This window comes from Falco peregrinus, chromosome W (genome assembly GCF_023634155.1).
Source record: "Falco peregrinus isolate bFalPer1 chromosome W, bFalPer1.pri, whole genome shotgun sequence".
Taxonomy (NCBI): domain Eukaryota; kingdom Metazoa; phylum Chordata; class Aves; order Falconiformes; family Falconidae; genus Falco; species Falco peregrinus.
The window spans coordinates 19540193-19554991 of NC_073743.1; the positions used below are offsets into that span (position 1 = coordinate 19540193).

The 14799-nt window shown below is 36.4% G+C and overlaps 1 pseudogene; it reads left to right on the top strand.

Moving 5' to 3' along the window:
- LOC129783053 (F-BAR domain only protein 2-like) overlaps nt 1–14799 on the top strand; it is a 79162-nt pseudogene that overhangs the window by 26074 nt on the left and 38289 nt on the right.

A 14799-nucleotide genomic window follows, 5' to 3' on the forward strand; every position in this document is an offset into this window, starting at 1 on the left:
TTCCACATATTTGTTTCAACCTGTATACAAGCGTGGCTCTTCTGGATCTATCTAGAATAACTGAAGAAGTTCCTGCCCTGTTTGTTATTTACTTTGCTCTGGAAGTTACTGAACCCCTACTGAAATAGATCCTGTGAATGCTTCTGATCCACTTAAGAGCAAGTTGTCAGGTTGCTTTAAATCTTTAGTTTTACAAAAGCTGTCTGCTGTTTATTCCTTACCTTACAAGAGACTGTGTTTATAGCAGTTGACTTAATGCTCTCTGAAACAACATTACGAAAAAAAAATAACAAATATTACTTTAATAAACTGACCTTGCTAAAACTATACTGCAAACTTTTCTCCAACAAGCAAGAAAGCTGTGAGTAATGAAAAGGAGTTCTTGTTTAGAACTCACAGAAGATAAACATGAAGAGTAATTGAAATGGACTTTATTGTCAGTGAATTAGTGAAGGAAAACATAGGGGCTTTCAGCAAGCAAATTAGCTGGGCTTTTCATAATGTCTTAAAAATTCATTTGAACAATTCACTACCACAAAAGAATGAAAAAAGGTAACAGTTTATTTTGTATCTAGAGACAGAATATGAAGATGCTTTTTGTTCAACTTTGTGTTATTAGGTAGGCATTAGGTATTTAAGCTGAGATGTAGAGAGAGGAAAAAAAAAATCATCTTTTTACTATACCAGATGTTATGACTGGGAAAATGTGACCATACTTTTGGGCTATTTTTGTTTTGCAATACAAAACTGATACAAAGTTATCTCTCTCTACAAACCACACTTGTGTAAATAACCTTGGTTCCTTAACTGCAACAACTCTTTTACTCAAAATTTAAATTTTCACTTAATGGACACCCTGAAACTCTTAATATCTTCCATAGCTATCCATATTGGAAATGAAAATTGTAATTCTGCCAGTATAAGTCCTATCAGTGTAATTTGTTTGACATATAATGGTGTAGCTGCATCTACAGTTTGATTGGGGGGGGCTACTTTAGAGATGATGCAGTAGGAAAAATAACACTTGTGAATATGTGGAAGTCCACTTCTGATTCAGTCACACCTTATATTATCATCATTTGGAGTACATTTCACTTGAAATATACTAATTCTGGGAAAAAATAAACGAACAGCCTTAATATTCTCAGCTGTTTCAGTGCAAAAACAGTTGGCTTGGCTTAAATCTGTCTTAGGCTGTTCAGATAAAATTTTTCTCAGGATGTGAACACCTTGAATTGCTGTGACTTTATTCTAGGTAATCATGTAATAATGCCCTCACTTAACTGTCCTCTTAGTTAAACTCCACCAGTCCTGTTGCATAAATTTTACATATTTTTCCATTTTTGTCATTTATTGTCTTACCTGCAATTATCAAGTGATGTGGCTTGTGATATGTGATTTTGAGAGGTTGGATTTAAAAACATTATCTTCCAAATCTTCAATTGCAAATCGTGTTTTGGGTGGTTTTTTTCTGCAATAAACATGGAAGGGTTTTTTGTGATTAAAGATGTAGGAAAATATAATTCACTTTGTTGTGTAGATATTGGATTTGGCGGAAATTCTTCATGTTGAAAGATTTTTGAGTGAGACTATAGTTGTATTATACAATTGCTATGCACTTGTTAAGAAAAGACATCTCATTTACCAGTTATTCCACCTTCTTGGAAGCTTTTTTTATAATCACATAGCACTGTTATTGGAACGGATTAAATAGCTGAAAGTGCCAAGTTATTTGAAAGTCAGTCCTGTCTTAACGAGAAGTGCAGTTGACTGGATAACTTTGCTGTTGAGCAGTCTGCATATAAGTAAAGTTCAAGAATGAGTAATAATTCTTCACATTTTAAAACTTACAGGAAAATGTACATATCTATAGAAAGGAATAATACTTATTTAAACTGTGTATACAGAGTTAGATAGATAAAGATCCTGTTGATGATTTTCCATTTTTATTGTAGCTTAAAATGCTAAGAATTGACTTGCATTTATTGGGTCATTAATATTACAGATTCATTTCAGTATGTATTTTCAAAATGGACTGATCTTTCAAACGTGAAAGTAAACAATTTGGTTGATGATTATATCTACGATATGAATGATGTGGTTGTATTATAGTACCTAGATAGCTTTAGTCTGATCTTTGTGTTATGTACTGTACAAGGTCAAGGTGGCTTTACTTCTAAGACTGAATCTTAAGTATAAAACAACAAGAAATAAGGAAACAAGAGAAGGGGGTTGCTGTCCACTGACATAAGGCAAAAAATAATTTAAAAAAATCTCTGAATAGCCAACTGTTTTGATATGCATTATAGAGAAGAGTTTAAAGGAGAATGTTTTGCGGAGTTTTATGGGGAGCTCAAACCAAACACAAAGGAAGTGGCATTGGCATAAGCTCAAAAGTTGACTTTGAGTTTAGGTAAAAATTAGGTAGTGAAAACAGGCTGGTAGAAGAACTTGTTGTGTACAGGTGTTGATACCCTGATAGTGATTGAGAGCAGGTATTATAGAGATGGACCATAGACTGCTTTGAAAGCAAATTAATATAGTTTCTGTAATCAGGTAGTCAGTAAAAGAAGTAATGTCATAGAATAGGCTACAGAGGATGACCATCTCCCCTGTAATTAAGAGGAAGGCTGCTTGAGAACAAAATCATTTAATCTGCTTGATTGATTGGCTAGAGAGGCATACAAGTATGGCAAAAGAAAGATTGACAGTTTAGAAGTTGAGATATTTGACTTGTCTGTATGGAGTTGTACTTGTTTGTGAATCAGAGTACCAGGAGGTGTGAAATGTGGAGAGATGGTCTTCAAAGAACCCTGGAAAAAATTGGAGAGAGGATTAAGTGGTGCTCCAAAGTTTGGACAGTTACAGAAGTCAGAAGAGAACTAGGACAGAGCAGTTGTAACCACAGATTTCAAGATTATTATGGTTGACTATTGGGAGGGTGGGGATAGTTTTACTTCTGATCTTTGGCTAGAAAGGGGTCATTAGAGATGTTGGAAAGGGTTTTAAAATGGATAATGGGTGTCAGGTGGAAGCCTGGGTAAGATGGAACAGGAGCACAAATTCCAGACTGCAAAGCTTTTATACAGTGAGTTTAAAGATAAAACAAATTAATCTCATTTAAAGAAGCAAAGGATATAGATTTAACTGAAGAAAGAGAAAGCATGTGTATATTGTGAGCAGGAAGAGAGGGTGATAAGGAGGAGGTGCAAAACAGATCCAGAAATAGGATTTCTGGGGTTAGATGAAACAGAGACTCTTCAGTTATGGAAAATTTATTTTTTAAAAAACATCCTCAAACCCTATTTTCTTTTGGTAGAAATAGGTCAGGCTTGTTAGAAAAAACCAAACCAAACCAAAACCCAAAAACCCCACCATCAAGACAGATGAAGGTTTAAAGAGTAAGTAAAAAAAGTTGGATAATGGTTCTAAAAAGGTAAAGTACATTATTTATAACTGTGAATTATGCACCTTCCTTTCTTAAAAATTGTAATTACCATGATCAAGATCTGAAAAAAAATATTGCTTTTCTGCTTAGTATATTTAATTATTAAAATTTAAGATTTAGTGTTTCAAGAATTATTTTGATTATGAATAATTGCTTGTGTTGGTTTACAGAAATTTCAAGACATTGAAGAAACACACCTTCTTCATATGAAAAAGATTATAGAATCATTGTCAAATACCATAAATAAATTAATTTATAAATAGGAGAGGTAACTTTTATATTATTATTTGGATCATGCTACATATTTTCTTAACTATTAAATGAAGCATTTCTTACTATGTTTGTGGTAATTAAAGATCACATCTTTCAAATAATGATAACTTTAAACCCATGTGAGTAGGAGGAGATAAACAGAAATGATCCACAGAATTCAAAAGATATTCAAGCAGATGTGGGTTTTTTTTGCCACAGGTTTCAAACATTATGCGAGTACTGCACTTGTTTGAGATGTTTGAAGGAGATTTGAACATCTAATTAATTGCTGATTTGGTCTTTTGTGATGTCTCTATATGTGTATTCTCTTTTGTTATTCAAGCCTCTGAAAATTTTTTTATTAAATGGATCATCCTCTAATTTTTTTCATTGTATTAGAAATCTTTTTAATATTTAAATTCTACATAAGCTGAATTCTTTACTGCTTCCTTCCTGGTTTATTTATAAGTTCAGTATCACAAATTTTACAGAATAAGGCTGAATAATCGTTAAATTTTTTGTTAACCAAAACCAAAATATTTTGACAGTTCGGAGAATTGTTAGTGTATTTCAAAGCTCTGTTCCCTAGATATTAATTAGCATGTTTCACACATTCCAGGATACTTGTGCTTTTCTTTAACTAAAACTTGAAATTATATCAGTCTGAAAAGCTTCCAAATTTTTGATACACTAGTTTTTGAGCAAAAGACCTTCAGTAAGTCTTGAAAGAAGCTTTTATAGTATCTTTTCTTTAGATGCTAGTTGGTTTAATAACCCTTACAAGTAGTCCTTAATTTTTTATGTTCTAAAATGTAATTTTATTTATATACACTTCATTTGAGTCACTGTTTTTCTCCAGTTTTGAGGTTTTCTGCTAACGAATGGTGGTAAACAAGGGTCATGCTATTTGTTTCTAAAGTGTATACATACTGCCTTGTTGGAAAAAACTTATTAACAATATGTGGTTGTTCCTTTGTCAGACCAAAAAATATTACAATAGTGTTTTTACACAAGCATTTGGGAACTATGATAATACAGTGGTAACAGTTCACACCCTTAACCTGGTGCTGGCTTAAAAGACTCTTCCTGATATTATAGTGGGATATGTTACTGAAAAATTCAGAAAATTATGGATTACAAAAAGTAGTTTAGATGGAAGAAATAGAAGTAAATCCTAGACCCATCATCAAGCTGTATTCTTTCATTCCTCATTTGCATCTATCGTACACACACTTGCTAATACTGAAGCAAAAAGATTTCCTTGGTGAAACGCCTATTGATTTTTTTGGAAGCACTGTATTATATTTTAGAGGCAAGTATTTTGAACCTTAACTAGAGAAAAACACTTTTTAAAGCTAATAACATTCTTTCAATTACTGGTTTTAAAAATTCCTTTTGTGTGGTGTGATTGTGGTATTTTTGTGTTTGGGTTTTTTTTTGAAGGTGCATGAAGAGTTTATTAATAACATGACAAATACTACAGTTGAGAGTGTAATACAGAAATTTGCTGAGTCAAAAGGAACTGGCAAGGAAAGACCTGATAAGAGATTAAAAATAACAGAGTAGGAAATGTTAATTTTAAAACTGTATATTTCCCCTCCTGATAAAAGGTCAAACCCTATTTGTTAATGTGTTATAGAGGTAATGTACTTAAAATTTCAAATTCTCAGAATCCATTAGCTTTGATATTAAATTATTCATAGAAATTTAACAACACAGTTTATTATGTAAGTGTAGTATTTGTGGTCGCAAAGCATAGAATTTTATAGCTCTGAGTCCCTCTATGTAGACCTTTGAGGAAGCTCTTAAACTACACTCCTTCTTGGTTACATCAGTGAAATTCATCAAGAAACTGAAGTTCCTTGTAAAAACTTACCGCTGCTATGTGCTTCTGTGTAAATTATATTTCCAAAGTTTATTTAATATAATTATGGATATATTCAGAACAAATGTCTATAAAGCTGCTTACAGAACTGTTGGAATAGTTGCATCAGTTTATTTGATAGCTTACAAAATTATCCATTTTAATAGATTAAAGGAAGCAATCTACATATAATAAGCAGCAGATTGAATAGTATTTTCTGCAAGTACTGCTTGTTGGGTATGGTATATAAGACTTACCTGGACTGGCATAAAAAGACAGACTGACAGTACTGTGTATCTAACATTATAGGAAAAATATAGAGTTCACTTTATTTGGGCTTGAGTACATGGTCACTAGGGGTGTGAGTACAGAAATTCAGTAGTACTGTTTTTCTCTGAGAATTAGGAGTCCTGGCTAGCATCTCTGCTACAGAAGCACAAAGGTGGGTTTTTTTTTCAGATCAAGGATGTACATAGTAGAGTAGATCTTGATAATTTATATTAAATTGCTAAATATGGTTACTAGGTGTCTTACAATGCCTCTGTGAGGTGTTTTTAACATAATGTTGTTTCATATTCTCTTTGTGATCCGCTAATGCTGATACCAGAGTGGGCTGAGATAAGATTGTATATGGAACAATTTTCAAATGTTTCCTGTTGTCATGGTTTAACCACAGCCAGCAACCAAGCACCACGCAGCCACTTGCTCACTCCCCTTCACCCAGAGGGATGGGGAGGAGAATCTGAAAGCAATGTAAAACTCAAGGGTTGAGATAAGCACTATTTAATAGGTAAAGCAAAAGCCACGCATGCAAGCAAAGCAAAAAAGGAATTCATTCACTACTTCCCATGGGCAGGCAGGTGTTCGGCCATCCCCAGGAAAGCAGGGCTCCATCATGCATAATGGTTACTCGGGAAAACAAATGCCATAATGCAGGAGCGGTCTGGAAACTAGGACCATGCGTGGCAATCAGTTAGCTGAGGGGAATGTACTCGAGCTTGTCTAGACAACAATTAACATGATGAGGCATGTTTACAGAGCACAGGGGAGTGGGAGACGGATGGCGCCAAGGATGGCGCCAAGGAAAGGTAACACCTTGCTGTTAATTGCTGGTAGTTAACCACCAATCAGGGATTGCCTAGTATGCAATGCTTAGCTTCAAGAACCAATCTGTTTAAAACGCACAGCTTCTGAAAGTGTATAAAAACGCGTGCTTCTGAACAATAAATTGACATTTGCTTGCATCAAGCTGCGTCCCGTCTCTTCATTCGCCGCACCATAATGCCAAATGTCCCCACCTTCCTCCTCCTTCCCCCAGTTTATATACTCAGCATGACATCCCATGGTATGGAATACCTCTTTGGCTAGTTTGGGTCACCTGTCCTGGCTGTGTCCACTCCCAATTTTCCCATGCCCCTCCAAGCACTCTTGTTGGCATGGCCCAAGGAACTGAAAAGTCCTTGACTTAGTATAAGCATCACCCAGCAATAACTAAATCCGTCAGTGCCTTATCAACATTGTTCTCACACCAAATCCCAAACACAGCGCTGCACCAGCTACTAAGAAGAAAATTTACCCTATCCCAGCTGAAACCAGGACACCTGCATATTCTACAATTTTTCAATAAAGAGTAAAAAAGGAAAAGTATCAACTTAGGGGTTCAAGTTCAGTTGATCTGAAGTTGGGTAAAGGCATGTGAAAATTAAGTGTTCAGACTTCTTTGATTAGCTGTTGCTGAGATGTCATGGCTAGGGATCTCCATCTTGCATTCAGGATCCTGATTCCCTGGGTTACAAAGACCCTCGCTAATATATCCTAGAGTAGTGTGCACTTCAGGTCATCTACATTATTAGTGTGGGGTTTTTTGCTAGACAACATAGTATTCATAAGAAAAATAACACTTTTTAATTTAGTGGGAGAAGTTATATACACTGTGTATTTATTTGCTGCTTTACAGCGTTCTTCAAATATCATTTGCGTTCTCTGGGGTCAAATAAATGCTTTTGCAATACTAAATTTCATTTATTCAATCCTACAACTATTTTAACAGCAAAATATTTTAAGGAAAGTTTGTGGTCTTAGTATGGAAGTATATGCATCTTGAATTTTATTTTACAGAGTGAAATTACTGTATTGATATCAACTTTTGTAAAGCAGTCATGGTGCAGAGAAGCAGACAAATTGAGCAGCAAAAGAATACAAATTCACAAGAAGTGTCGAAGATAGGAGATTAGAAACAGACTGTTAGTGATGTTAATTATGGTTACTTCTTCTATTATATTCATTTTATTAACTTTAAATCATATACCTTTGACAATTACAAAGATTTGGAAGGCCAAGTGAAATGTCAGTCTTCTAAGAATGAAATGGAAACATCCCGTGTGGGAGGGGAAAAAATACTTTTCTGCAATTGAAAACTGTTCTTGATAGAAATGTATTTTAACTAAGGGAGCAAATGTGAGAAGTCTGTGGTATGAATTTAGTAAATGGAGTGGAGAAGGAAATGGCTTCTTGGATAAATCTAAGTATTCAGCATATAAAAATTATAATGACTTAGTGTACAAGACTGTCATGGTTTAACCTTGGCTGGTAATTAAGTACCATGCAGCTGCTTGCTCACTCCCCCCTCACCCAGAGAGATGGGGAGGAGAGTTGGAAAAGAATGTAAAACTCAAGGGTTGAGATAAGAAAAAATTAATAAATGAAATAGAATAAAAATGAACGAACAATAATAACAGTGATGATAATAACAGAATGAAAAGTGGAAGGGAAAGAATAAAATCCAGAGAGAAAGGAAGAAAGGAACACATGGTGCACAATGCAACTGCTCACCACCTGCCCCACCAATGCCCAGCCAGTCCCCCAGAAACTATATGCCCACCCCGGCCACCCCCCCAGGTAGATATACCAGGCACGAATGCCCATGGTATGGAATACCTTTTTGGCTGGTTCAGGTCAGCTGACCTGGCTGTATCCCCTCCCAGCTCCTTGTGCCCCTCCAGCCTTTTTGCTAGCAAGGCCTGAAGAACTGCAAAGTTTCACATCAAAGCCAAAACACAGCACCACACTAGCCCCTAAGAAGGTAATTAACTCCATCCCAGCTGAAACCAGGACAAAGACAAATGTAGAATGAATGTTGTGCAGCTGCCACTGTTGCTTAAGATTCCAGTCCTAAATCTATTTGAAGAAAATACTTTAAAAATCTCCAGGACCATATAGGCCTTCTTCCTCTCATATAATTCGTGGGCTAATCTATTGAATTAGTTGGTGGGTTGCATTCTGGAATATTGAATTCTGAGAACAAAATAAACTAATAATAATGCATAACAAAGTATTTTAGATTATTTCAGTATATTCTAGCTATAGTTATAGTACTTCATAGTGGAGTTTACTTTTATTTAATCTGTAAAAATAAGAACAAATCTGAAAGGAAGTACTGAGAAAGGCTGTCTTATTGCATAAATTATAAGTAATTTACTGTAAAGGTTTCTAGATATAGGTTATTAATCTCTCATCTACATGTCTGCAAATTCTTTGTATCTGTGATGTCATTTATACCAGATTGTACGGGCTCCCTCTGGTGGCTAATTTGTCATCTGAAGTCTTAATATACAGGGGCTTCTCGAGTTTAACACACTGTTTTTGTAGTACAAATAATATGTCTTTCAATCAGTAATGCTTTGTGAGTTTAACTTCATTTATTGACTTCCTTACAATGGCTTTTTTAACTGTTACCTAAATAACTTTAGTCAGCTTTAGCACTTAATTCTTAGTGAATTTACTTTATTTTGAATGTTTAGTATTAATACAATATTTGAAGAAGCTTTATTCATTATTTTTTTCTATTCAGCATAAAAAAAATAGCCACATTCAGTTGCAAATCTTTTAATTTTAACTGGGGGGAAAATCACTTAAATGTAAAACACTGAAAAACAGAAAGAGAGGTGGCAGGGCATACAATAACCAGTCAGGCTTCAGGTCAGAATTTAATTTGTTCTCTGAACTGTTTTCTAAAGCTTACATGTTCCTGTTACTAGGTTTAATAGCAGGTGTAATACCATCAATTGGAAGATGCTTCTGTCACTCATGGTCCTGCAGTGTTGATCAAAACTATTGTTGTCCACTTCTGATGAATCAATTTTCTGTTTCTGATAGGCTTCTGCTCCATGTTCCCTGGAAAATTCATTTATAGCATGGCAGAAAAGGTCTACTTTTTACCCAAAGTATATGTTAAATCAGTAGTGGAGATGATATGTATTCCAGTTCAGTGACATATCAATGACTTCTAGCTTTATTTACTTAATCTAATAATAATCTATAAACAAATATTGGTTTGTTCCAGTATGAAAAGTTGATGCCACATGAAATAGAAACTGCTAGGAAGTATGAGCTCATGTTCTTCTAAGATCTTATGTCTGAAATTGGCAGGATAATATATAATATGTTTAAAGATATTTGTGAATGTCTATATAGTTGTAGTTGGTCATGAATGATTTTCCATTTTTAGCTACTGAATTACCATGCCCTCTTCTTGTATGTGGGAAACTGTGTTTGTCCCTGTATTAGGTTTTTTCCACTACACAGTTTACCCAGAAAAGGTACCTTTGAAGGCCAAATGAGAAGACTCAGCTGCATTTTCAAAAAAATCAGGAGCAAAAGTAAAATTTAATTATTTATTTTCATTAACTTGTTCTGGTGTTATTGTTAGTGGTTGTTGGTAATGCTGTGCCATTATTCAGTGTGAAAGGGGTGTTGGGTCATCTTTTAACTATAATAAATATTTCTTCATTGCTTTTGCACTAGCTTGATCCATCTTTCACAATTGGAATCAGCCAGAATGTGATTTACACTGCAACCCTGTATTCTTAACCACACAAGTAGGCAGAGAAAATCTGGCAAAGAGGAGTAGTCACATGCAAATTGTCCAAGTGTATCAGTAAAAGCATCTAGACTTTGGGCTGTGAAAAACACAAGCCCATAAAAATGCTTCTTGTATTCACTATCCATCCAATAAACTTGAACTTTATGGAGGGGCTAGAAGTTTGCATTTGTTAAAATATCATAAAATTAGTCAAGCAGGACCTGCCCTTCATAAACCCATGCTGGCTGGGCCTGATCCCCCGGTTGCCCTGCACATGCTGCATGATGGCACTCAGGGTGATCTGCTCCATAACCTTTCCTGGCACTGTGGTCAGGCTGACAGGCCTGTAGTTCCCTGGATCCTCCTCCTGGCCCTTCTTGTAGATGGGCGTCACACTGGCTAACCTCCAGTCTTCTGGGACCTCTCCAGTTTGCCAGGACTGCTGATAAATGATGGAGAACAGCTTGGCGAGCTCCTCCACCAGCTCCCTCGGTGCCCTCAGGTGTATCCCATCCGGCCCCATAGACTTGTGTGTTTCTAAGTGGGGCAGCAGGTCACTGACAGTTTCCTCCTGGACCGTGGGGACTTCATTCCGTTCCTCATCCCTGTCTTCCAGTTTGGGGGCTGAGTACCCAGAGGGAAGCTGGTCTTTCTATTACAGACTGAGGCAATGAAAGCATTAAGTCCCTCAGCTTATTTATTCCTCATCCTTTGCAACAGCGTTCCCTGACACATCTAATAAAGGATGATTATCCTTGGCCCTCCTTTTGTCATTAATGTATTTGTAAAAACATTTTTTGTTATCTTTTATGGCAGTGGTCAGCTTGAGCTCTAGCTAGGCTTTTGCCTCTCTAATCTTCTCCCTGCATAACCCTGTAACATCCTTATAGTCCTCCATTTAGGTATGGCATTCCTAGTAAAAGCAATGTGGCGTTTTCACAGGCTGCAAAATTGTTAATAAACAATTGTTTGCCATCCAAATAGTAATCAGAACTGTTTAATCTGAATTCTATACAAGGTCATTAATGCTGCCAGCATTGCCTGAATCCTTGATGCTTTATGGTTCTGATAACATATGGTTCAATGTGGCTGGCTGTTGGTGGCAACAGGGAGTTAATGCAAAGTTCAGTCTAAATTTGACATGCCATCAGGTCTTTTCTAATTGTTTTTATATGCATTTTAGTCCTAAATGCCTATGGGGCACTGCTTATGCATTGGGTTTGTTTTGGGTTCCCCCCCCCAAAGCAAATGCAAGAGCACTGATGCAAGCTGCACCACTACTAGGAAGCTAGTGCAAAGTAACTAGCATACTGTAAATGCACAGTTGTGCTCACTCCATGTTAATATTCCTTTTTACATTAGCATGTTGTGTTAGAAAACATGTAGTTTATCTAATGAAGAAACATGCAAGATTAACAAGATCAAGTAGATGAAAAAGGGTTTAAGGACACCTGCATTCCTCCAAGAAATTTTAGCAACAAGTTAGTTCTTCCCCAGAGACTGAGATGCAAAGCAAGGGCCACGGAATACTGAAACTTGCTTTGATTAAAGCTACTAGTTTTTTTTTTAATGCACTTGAATAATAAACTCTGCTTTGAGAGAAAGACTTAAGATAGTGCTGCATATGGCTCTTTTTTTTTTCCTCCATGGGTTGGTTAGATAACATAATTTGTCATAGCACTATCAAAACTAGCCAGCTGCAACAAGGCTTTTACCATCCCATACCAGGTTTACTTCAATAGGTAGCTCCCACACCTTGCCCCAGCACAGCCACCAACCCCCCACAAGGTTTCAACAGTTCATCTACTGTCCACACTGTTTCTTCAGCCTCTTGAGGCCAGTCCACCCTGCTGCTTGCCTCCACTGCATCCAGAATCTTTCTTCTCCATACTCTTCTTCCAGCCAGCCTCCCCTCATACAGGCCTTTCTCTTCTCTCAGGGCCTCTCCTACATTCAAAGACTCCAAGTCCCTCTTCATCCAGCTTCATGTGGTCCTTAGAGCTATTTAACTACTTAGCAGGAACCAGCCACAGCTGCACATTATCCACATCAGCCAACTCACCACCCCTGAATCCAGCCCACAGCTGTATATTATCAATGTTAATTAACCTGCCTTCATTCCTCTACAATTTGTCTACAATAATTCATAGAATTGATATAAATGCTTTTCTAGGAAGCTAAACAGCAACAAAATAGATGGCAATAAACAATAAAAATGGTTAATACTTTTTTTTTTAACAGCTCTGCATATCTTTGAGTTCCTTTTCTACAAAGAAGTATAACAAAGCAAGCGTTTATGTTCTTATAAATTATTTTCTTTATATTTTCTGTAAATATTATGAATATTTTAATGTGGTCAACACTTGTGACTAGATGCATAAATAGCCAGAAGTGTTTCAGTTTCTCAAAGCCTGTGCCCATACATAATTCTACACAGATGGTTGACCAAGGAATGAGTTTAGTTCAATACTGACAGTGCCCAAGAGATTCAGTAAAGTATCCTTTGTAAAAGAAGGCAGTCCATTGCTATATTTCAGAAGATAATGGGAGAAATTAAGTGTGGATATTTTTGAGGATTTTTATAAAAAGCTGGGCTTGAGGCAAATCTTTAAGGGTGCTGTGCTGTTACAGCTCTGTTTTCAAAGAGGAGATGTAAGCTCAAGATCTGTACCAACAAATATGTCTTGGTTCCTGTCCTAGATATATATTTGATTTTGCCTGCAAAAGTTGAGTTCCTTCAAAGACAAGAAACCTGCCAAAGCTGGTGTAGGCTTTAGGAAGTTTCATTTACCAGCATAGATTTAAAAAAATTTAAAAATTACATATACCTAATTTGAAAACTTGTTTTAATTTACAAGTTATTTATTTTTAATTGTCTGGAAAATTAGAACTGTACAGGTTTTGCTCTAAAAGTCTCTTAATCCAAGTGGAAAACTGATAGTATTGCATTGCCAATATTAGCTGAATATACCAACCAACTAGGAATTTAACATTATTTGGCAGGCAGGACTACTGTTTTGCTGATTGACTGGATACCAAGCAAAAATGGACTCCAAATCAAATATAAGAATAAATGCAGTTTATTATATTACACTATAATAAATAAAAAAATATCATGCAATATGATAAAAGGAAACAGTACTAGTTATTATGCACAATATGATAAAAGAGCAATAGGAGCAAAGCATCAAATTATTACTGCAAAGCATTACAGAGACTAAGAAAAGGATACATCACCAATTACCACCTTAACATCATCCAGGCCCACCCTTTGGCTGGGAAGCCCCGTTGCAGCCAGTGCCAGGAGTCTCTCGGTAACTGGGAAAATTCTTATGTGGTGCATCCACCCGTAGGTGAGGCTTCTGGCCCAGTCCCGAAGCCTGCCCACCTTTATACTTGGTGAAAAACAAAAATAGTTTACACAGCGTATGCAAACTATTAAGTTTAGGCTAAGTGCAGGCGTGCACTATCTCATGATTCATAAGGTTCACTGTTGGGGCTCTTGCTGTATTGAATGATTATACTGAACTCTGAAGCAAGTGGAAAAATACTGAAGAAATAAGACGAGGTTACGGCCAGAACAGTGGGATGAAGAAAAAGGAGCAAATTGCAGATGTTTGCTCAAAACCAAGGCCAACGGGACGTGATAAGAGGAGCTGGGAAACCGCAGAAAGGAGCCTACATGCCAGAACAAGCAGAAACAGAAATCTTCCCAGTAAACAATTGTTAACCAATCATATTATTATACGCTTGTAAAATAGCCAATCACATTATTGCACGCTTATAGAATGCCTTATAAAAGTCTACCTGGTTTGTACAATAAACGGATCAGATCTTGAACTCTGTGAGTATTTGAATCTGACTCCCGCTCGCCCGAAATGCCCGCAGCAGTTCACACATGCCAGGGTCATTGGCCAGACACCCGAGCATGTTGGGGTTACTGTCATGACACAGCTGCACACAATATTGATTGTCTGGATGGTCCTGCTCATATCTTGCTTGTTCAGGGGGCTCAGGACAAAGACCACCTGCTCATTAAAGTTGTCCTTGAGCTCCCTGAGCTCCCTGTCCAAGTTAAGCAATCCCTAATTAAAGACAAAGGCTTTTTCATAAGCAGTAATCAATTAATTAAATTTTCACCACAGCTACAGATGTGATTCTCTGAGGAAGCCAGTTAAGCTTTTCCTTTTAGTGTGATTGTATTTTAAGCAGTAGCAAGAAAAATTCATATTGAATACAAAAGTTATTTTTGCTGTAGCATCTTCATTGAATATATAGTGTTGGAAAGGAAGTTCTTGACATGTATGTATACATACACACACACAAATCCACACCTGAACTTGAAAGCTTGGTGATCTTTTCCTAGTGTGTGAA